The sequence below is a fragment of the Phaenicophaeus curvirostris genome, chromosome 25, assembly GCF_032191515.1.
Source record: "Phaenicophaeus curvirostris isolate KB17595 chromosome 25, BPBGC_Pcur_1.0, whole genome shotgun sequence".
NCBI classification, from domain to species: Eukaryota; Metazoa; Chordata; class Aves; order Cuculiformes; family Cuculidae; genus Phaenicophaeus; species Phaenicophaeus curvirostris.
Window position 1 is genome coordinate 5,957,200 of NC_091416.1, and position 8,089 is coordinate 5,965,288.

The following is an 8,089-nucleotide window of genomic DNA, read 5'->3' on the forward strand; positions in this document are numbered from 1 at the left end:
CAGTCCCAACGCTGCGGGAAGTTTTTCATTATCGGCTCCGAGGAGTTTGGAGATGAGAGATTAGGGAGGAAGGCAAAGAAATCCACTGCTCCAGGAAAGAAAAACAGGGGATCTCTCTTCAGTGAGATATGAAAATGCCTTGGAAATACTGGCTGCATCCAGATGTGAAATCAGAGAGCGAAAACCCACGATGGGGGGGACCTGATGTGGGCTATGAGCAGCTGCCAGCGTTGCTTTAGCGAAGAAAATCTGACATAAAGGAGAAACTCCACACCTGAGACACCTCCCCTCCTCCCGTTTCTTCATTTCACTATATCCCTTGCCTTGTTTTTCTCAATATTTTGAGCAACCCCCAAATATTTCTACTTGGAGAAGCACAATATTGGCTTCTTGTATATCCCAAACACAGTTACAGGCTGGGCAGAGCGTGGATTGGGAGCAGCCCTGAGGAGAAGGACTTGGGGGGCTGGGGGAGGAGAAGGTCCACGTGAGCTGACAATGGGCACTCGCAGCCCAGAAACCAACCGTGTCCTGGGCTGCATCCAGAGCCGTGGGAGCAGCAGGGAGGGAGGGGATTCTGCCCCTCTGCTCCACTCTGTGAGACCCCACCTGGAGCCCCGTGTCCAGTTCTGCAGTCCTCAATATGAGAAGGAGATGGAACTGTTGGAACAGGTCCAGAGGAGGCTGCAAAGATGATCTGAGGGCTGGAGCACCTCCCATACGAGGACAGGCTGAGAGAGTTGGGGTTGTTCAGCTTGGAGAAGAGAAGGCTTTGGGGATACATCAGAGCAGCTTCCAGTGCTTGAAGGGGCTCCAGGAAAGCTGGGGAGGGGCTCTGGATCAGGGAGGGTGGGGATAGGATGAGAGGGAACCATTTTCAGCTGAAAGAGGGGAGACTGAGATGAGATCTTAGGAAGAAATATTTTGCTGTGAGGGTGGGGAGGCCCTGGCCCAGGTTGCCCAGAGCAGGGGTGGCTGCCCCATCCCTGGAGGGGTTCAAGGCCAGGTTGGATGGGGCTTGGAGCCCCTGATCCAGTGGGAGGTGTCCCTGCCCATGGCAGGGGATGGGACTGGATGCACTTTGAGGTCCTTTCCAACTCAAACCATTCCATCATTCTCTGATGTATAGGGCACCGGTGTCTCCAGCCTGCACAGCACAGACAGAACCAGGACCTGCAGCCTGTCAGGGAAGATTTGGTGCATTAAGACTGCGGGAGTTTCACAGCATCTTGGGTTGCACCCATCAACTTGATATTTTTATTCTGTTTGTACAGCAGGACCTGCTTTTTTCGGGAGCCGCCCACAGAAACTGAAGTTGATCCTGGGACAAAAGCGAAGCAGCAGAGTGAAGGAGTGAGTGGGGAAAGAGAGGAGTCTTACATATCTCCTGCAGCCAGAAGGACTCTGATGCGGCAAAGCAATATGAGTTCTTGCTAATTCCCCTTTGTCTAGTGCAAAACGCCTTCCACATCTCTTCCTCGCCCTTGGCTTGAGTGCAGATGGAGCCTCTGCAGCCCGGATTTGAGCAAGAGCTGGAGATTGCTTCCAGCTCCAGAGGTCGTTTGGCCCAGCACCCTGCAGTCATGGGAGAAGAGAAGGTAGATATAAAAATGACCCAGTCTGAGGGATGAAAAAGCCCCGTGGAAAAGACTAAAAGGTGCAGAAAAGCTTGGAGGAGTGGAAATAGAAGCACGTGGGAAGAAGAACCAGAAGGTCCCACCACAAGAGCAAATGTAGGCACTGAAATATCGCACCACTGCTCCGCCAAGGATTTATCCCCAAAGCTTTGGACTCACTACCTAGAATAAGAAGGATTTAGGACCTTTTTCCTAGACATCTCTGCTTGCCTCTCTCCCACCCCACCCTATCAGTGGAGCCCTCAGCCCCTGTCCATCTGTCCCACCGCCTTGTTTGGTTTATCGACACGTTCAGCCCCGACGCTCCGTGCCACAAGGGGAATGTTGTCAGGGTTTTTTATCTCCTTCCCACTCCAGTTTTATCAGTTATTTATTTATTTGGGTTTATTGCTTTCCTTGTTCGTTTTGTCATTTCGTTTACTCAATCCCCAAGGCTGCTGAATTGAGGCACCGAAAAAGAAAATATAGGACAAATAATGATTATTTGCATGTTCTCTGGCACAAGCCAAGAAAGCATCTCCAGGGAGAGGGTGGGATTCGCCTCTGTTTGTTTCTTCAGTGGCGATATTAAAAAGGAAAAATGTGAAAAGGCGAGTGGAAGAGTTAACCCTTGCCGGAGCCACGTCTTCGCACCACAGAGGGGGCTGAAAGCTCCCAGGAGTGAGGAAGAGAAAAAGGATGGATCAGAAACAGGTTCCCTGGTGCTTTTGGCTTCCCACCAGCAGCAATAATGCAGAAAGAGGAGTCTCAGAGAAAAATCCTGCAGTCTGGTACCTGGGGCAAAGCAAAGGGCAGGGCTATTTTTCTTCTCGCCCCTCCATCAAAAAAAAAACAAAAAACCTCTGATGGTATTTTTAGGAGTGAATCCCAGTTGGATCTGGTGGATAATATCCAGGTCTGGGTGTAGAGGTGAGGGGCTCTCATCTGGCACGTAGGATGCTTAGCATCATTGGGGGACCAAGGAGCCCCAGCACAGAAAATAAAATCCCTAAAGCCTTTCTAATTGCATTTGCCAAGGAAGGAAGGACAGAAGGAAGAAAGGAAGGAAGGAAATTAAGAGGAAAGATTGAGATGAGATCTTAGGAAGAATGTTTTCCTGAGAGGGTGGTGATGCAGTAGCCCAGGTTGCCCAGAGCAGTGGTGGCTGCCCCATCCCTGGAGGGGTTCAAGGCCAGCTTGGATGGGGCTTGGAGCCCCTGATCCAGTGGGAGGTGTCCCAGTTGGAACTGGATGAGCTTTGAGGTCCCTTCCAACGCAAACCATTCCATGATTCTATAATTCTATCAATTATTCAGCATCATTTATACTGAAGATGTTTGGGGTTTTTTTAATTAGCAGCTTAAATGCTTTAAAATCACGTGCTTCCCATTTTCTTCACCATGTCAGATCCCTGCTCCATAAAAAAATGGTCCTAAGGGCTGGAAGGAGGACACATATCTTATCACTTCTGTTTCTCCTCTTCAAAAGCAGAAAATAATAAGTTTCAAAGGGAAGGAGCCAAAGATTTCCTTCTAAAAAGGACACACATTCTAAATGGTTTTATACAGCGCAAAACAACCTCACTGTGAGCAACCTGGATGGGATTTTCCTCCCCGTCACCTTTAGGCAGCTGGGTTTTACCATCCCCTCTAGGGATGGGGTAGCACAGCAGTCACAGACTCATGGAGGGGCTGCGGCTCTTCTGTGATATTCCAGGGAAGCAAAGAAGCTCAAACCCCTGGGATTCAGGTGGGATCACAGCTGCTTTGCATTAGCATCTCCCTCTTGAGGCTTCCCTTGTTTCGCTTCTTTCTCCTCGTTTCCTTTTCTCTCCACTCGCTCCTTTTTCTCCTGCCTGTGGGAGACAAGAACACAGCCCAGGTTCTCCCTGTCTTTCAGTGCCCGTTTTCCTCTGTGTTTGTTTTTCCATGTAATGTATCCTCACCTCCAAAGGAAGTGTTGAAGCCAGCGGGTTAATGGGCAACTTGGGAAAACTCTGATCAAGGCCTTACCTCGCCCCAGTGATCCTGCACGACCTCGAGGAAGACCCCTAAACCCAGATCACACCTCCCCCTAAATGCTGGAAGTACCTAAAGATGGATGGAGACATGTCCTCTAGTCTCCTTAATTTCCCTTAACATCTAGCACGGGAATATTGGACTTTTTTTCCCAAGAGGAGGCTGAGGGGAGACCTCACTGCTCTCTACAACTACCTGAAAGGAGGTTGTGGAGAGGAGGGAGCTGGGCTCTTCTCCCAAGTGACAGGGGACAGGACGAGAGGGAATGGCCTCAAGCTCCACCAGGGGAGGGTCAGGCTGGACATTAGGAAAAAATTTTTCACGGAAAGGGTCATTGGACACTGGCAGAGGCTGCCCAGGGAGGGGTTTGAGTCACCTTCCCTGGAGGGGTTTAGGGGATGGGTGGACGAGGTGCTGAGGGACATGGTTTAGTGTTTGATGGAAATGGTTGGACTCAATGATCCGGTGGGTCTCTTCCAACCTGGTGATTCTATAATTCTATGATTTTTGAGGATGCCCAGATAGACCAGGCTTGGGTAGACTCAGTCTACGTTTTAGCCATCATCTCGCCGCACCTTCCCCTCCATCGCTTGTCCAGATGTCCTTCCCCTGCTTCTCACGCCTGTGTTTCTATACCATATGGGGCTTCTTCTGGACAACATACATCATCAAGAACACAGAGAGCCTCCATCACCTCTGTCACGATAATGTGGTCCCTGTAGAATCATAGAATGGTTTGGGTTGAAAGGGATCTCAAAGTCCATCCAGTCCCACCCCCTGCCTTGGGCAGGATCACCTCCCACTGGATCAGGGGCTCCAAGCCCCATCCAACCCGGCCTTGAACCCCTCCAGGGATGGGGCAGCCACCACTGCTCTGGGCAACCTGGGCCAGGGCCTCGCCACCCTCACAGGAAAACATTTCTGCCTAAGATCTCATCTCATCTCAATGTCCCCTCTTTCAGATGAAAACTGTTCCTCCTCATCCTTTCCCTGCACTCCCTGATCCAGAGCCCCTCCCCAGCTTTCCTGGAGCCCCTTTCAGCACTGGAAGCTGCTCTGATGTTTCCCCAAAGTCTTCTCTTCTCCAGGCTGAACAATCCCAACTCTCTCAGCCTGTCCTCATAGCAGAGATGCTCCAGCCCTATTTGTGGCCTCCTCTGAACCTGTTCCAACGGTTCCATCTCCTTCTCATGTTGAGGACTCCAGAACTGGACACAGGACTCCAGGTCTCACACAAGCAGAGAAACCCCTCCCTCAGGAATCATGCGTTCCCAGAGCCTGCACTTTGAAACTATTCCAGACAATACAGAATAGCAGAAAAGGCCGAAGCAAGAAAAAGAAAGGCCTGTTCTGTGATGTGGGGATGGATATATTTAGACTATTTTCTCAGCTCTCTACACCCTGAAGGCTTTGACTCAGCCTCGGTGTAAACTTGCATCCTGTGTGTGAAGTTTACAGGCTGTACTGAGCAGGGAGGTGCTGAAGTGCCTGCTTAAAATTAAGAACAGGCTTAAGGACTTAGAAAAATGTGTGGTATTTAAACGTGAATAGCAATTAAGCACTGAATTTGACAGACTGAGAGAGTTGGGGTTGTTCAGCCTGGAGAAGAGAAGGCTCCGAGGAGACCTTAGAGCAGCTTCCAGTGCTGAAAGGGGCTCCAGGAAAGCTGGGGAGGGACTGTTTATAAAATTATGGAGTGATGGGATGAGGGGGAATGGCTTTAAATTGGGGAGGGACTGGTTTAGACTAGACGTAAGGAGGAATTTCTTCACTAGGAGAGTGGTTCGATGGGGCTTGGAGCCCCTGATCCAGTGGGAGGTGTTGGAATTGCATGATCTTTAAGGCCCCTTCCGACTCAAACCATTCTATGAGTCTATGAAATGTGGCTCTGGGTGTCTCGGTGGCTCTGGGACAGAGTGTCTTGCTTGGGGATTTCTTGCTGTGCCCAATGCTCCAGCCACCTGAAAGTGTCTCGGGTGCTGTCAAATCCCCCCGCTCTAATTTTTCATTTTAGAGCGAAAAGCAGCTGTTACTGCAAATAATTGCCTGTATACCTCAGTTATGTAGTGTTCCACGACTCCAAAATACTTTTCCTTGAGGGTTTATATTCCCAGCGCTGTCAATCCAACACCTCTCACCAGCGCTAAATTAATTTTTGAGGAGGAGTGCGGTGGCAAAGGAGTGCTTTAGGAAAGAAATAATCAAGCCACGTTAAATAACCTTTTGGGAGAGCATCCACCTCCCGGGTTTGCTTGGCTGCACTTGATATTAATTAAGCTAAATCCAAACACAGCACCTTCCCCAGGAGTCGGCTGGAAAGCTCTCACCGCTCACCCCATGGCTGCGGTTTCCAAGGGTTTTACCTAGTTAAGGATCATAATCTTTAACAGCTGCCTGATTTACTCAGCTCGCTCCCTCAGAGATGCTAATGATAGACACCATCTTTCTGTTCCTTCTCCCATCACTTCTTCAAGGATTATGCATTTCTAGGAGGGAAAGGATGAGATGGAGACCTCCAAAAAGAGAACATTCTGCTCCTTCCACTGGTCAATAAGGAGGTGGGAGCTTGCTTGCCATAAATCCATGAGATCTGCTTCCCAGATTAGCGTTAGCCAGACGAATTTGGCACCGACTGCACTGTATAATTAGAAAAAAAATATTAAAAAGAAAAAAAAACAGCAGAAAAGCTTGTGGGAACGTGTCGGATTGCTGGCTGGAGAGAATGGGGGGGGAAGTTTAGTCTGCTGCAAGGAGCTGGCAAGGGTCAGCATCACTGGGGGGGTTGGCATCCCTCCTCGGTACCCTGCGATACTGAGGTGCTGGAGCTCAGCTCCATCATCTCCTGGCTGTGGAAAAGCTGTATGGGCTTTCTACGAGTGCCTGCCCCAGGTTAGGCTCAGTGACACATCCTCAGAGCTGCAGAATGGGAGTAAAGCCTTTTCTGCTTGGAGAACAAGCATAACGAGCACAGCGCATCACCAGCACCAGGAGAGGTGCTGGGGAAAGGCAGGGAGAGGAGACGAGGGCTCTCATCCCTGCTGCACGTCGTCATCGCATTTTATATCCCTGCCCTTGCATCAACATCCCTGTTTTCCCCTTTGCAGGTTTTCTTACACCCCGGGGAGAGCTTTTCTGCGGCGTGTTTGTTATCAGTTGGGTCCATTTGTTCAGTCCACATCTGGTTCTGCTTTTGTCTCTTGGCAAAACATAATAATAATGATAATAATAATAATCATCATCATCATCTTCATCCATCATCACCACAATAATAAAAATAAAATTAATAATAATAATAATAATAATAATAATAATAATAATAATAATAATGGGAAAGCAGCATCCCAGCCTCAGAGAAGAGATCCGCAGCCACATCAAAGCCCTTGACCAGAAAGAGAGCGCTGCCCTCCCTCTCCGTGGTTTCTCTTCCCGATGTTACACTTCAGGTAACCCCTTTTTTAAGCAAAAAAACCTCCATTTTTTTCCAGCTTCTTAGGTTTCAGCTTAAGGCAAATGAAAACAAACAGGTTTGCAGGCAGTCCCAGACGCAGGATCAGGTTTTCAGTTCATAAAGGCGATTCCGTACGCGCTGCCCAAGGATCTTCAATGCTCAGGCTCAGCCAGGGATGGGGTTGGAGCAAAGCACTCGGTGGTTTGGCTGGAGCAGCGTGTGACCTTCATTCCCAGCAAATCCCCTTGCGTATTAAATCATTTAGAGAGTTTTGCACTTGTTAGACACGTTGCCGCAAGAGCTTAAGAGGCTGGAGATCTCAGTGTCCTATCGTGGACACCAGCCATGTCTCATGCTGCTATGCCATGGGGATAGGTTCAATTTTCATTCCATTTTTACTACCTAAGAAGTAAGAAAATATGTATTGGGTCGGAGCAGAGGTCCCTTTAATCCAGCATCTTTCTCCAAAAGTGGCCAAAAGCTGGTTCTGGGGAGGTGCACAAGAACAGGGCCAAGAACGTGGATGGGAGGCTAAAATCATAGAATGAGAGAATCACATAATAGTTTGGGTTGGAAGGGACCTCAAAGCCCATCCAGTCCCACCCCCTGCCATGGGCAGGGACACCTCCCACTGGATCAGGGGCTCCAAGCCCCATCCAACCTGGCCTTGAACCCCTCCAGGGATGGGGCAGCCACCTCTGCTCTGGGCAACCTGGGCCAGGGCCTCCCCACTCTCATAGTGAAGAAATTCCTCCTTGTGTCCAGCGTAAATCTGCCCCTCGCCGGTTTATACCCATTGCCCCTCATCCTATCACTCCAAGCCTTTATAAACAGCACCTCCCCAGCTTGATTGTTTCTCCTCCAGATACTGGAAGGTCTCCTTGGAGCCTTCTCTTCTCCAGGTTGAACAACCACAACTCTCTCAGCCTGTCCTTGTATGGAAGGTGCTCCAGCCCTCAAATCATCCTTGTAGCCTCCTCTGGACCTGTTCCAACAGCTCCATCTCC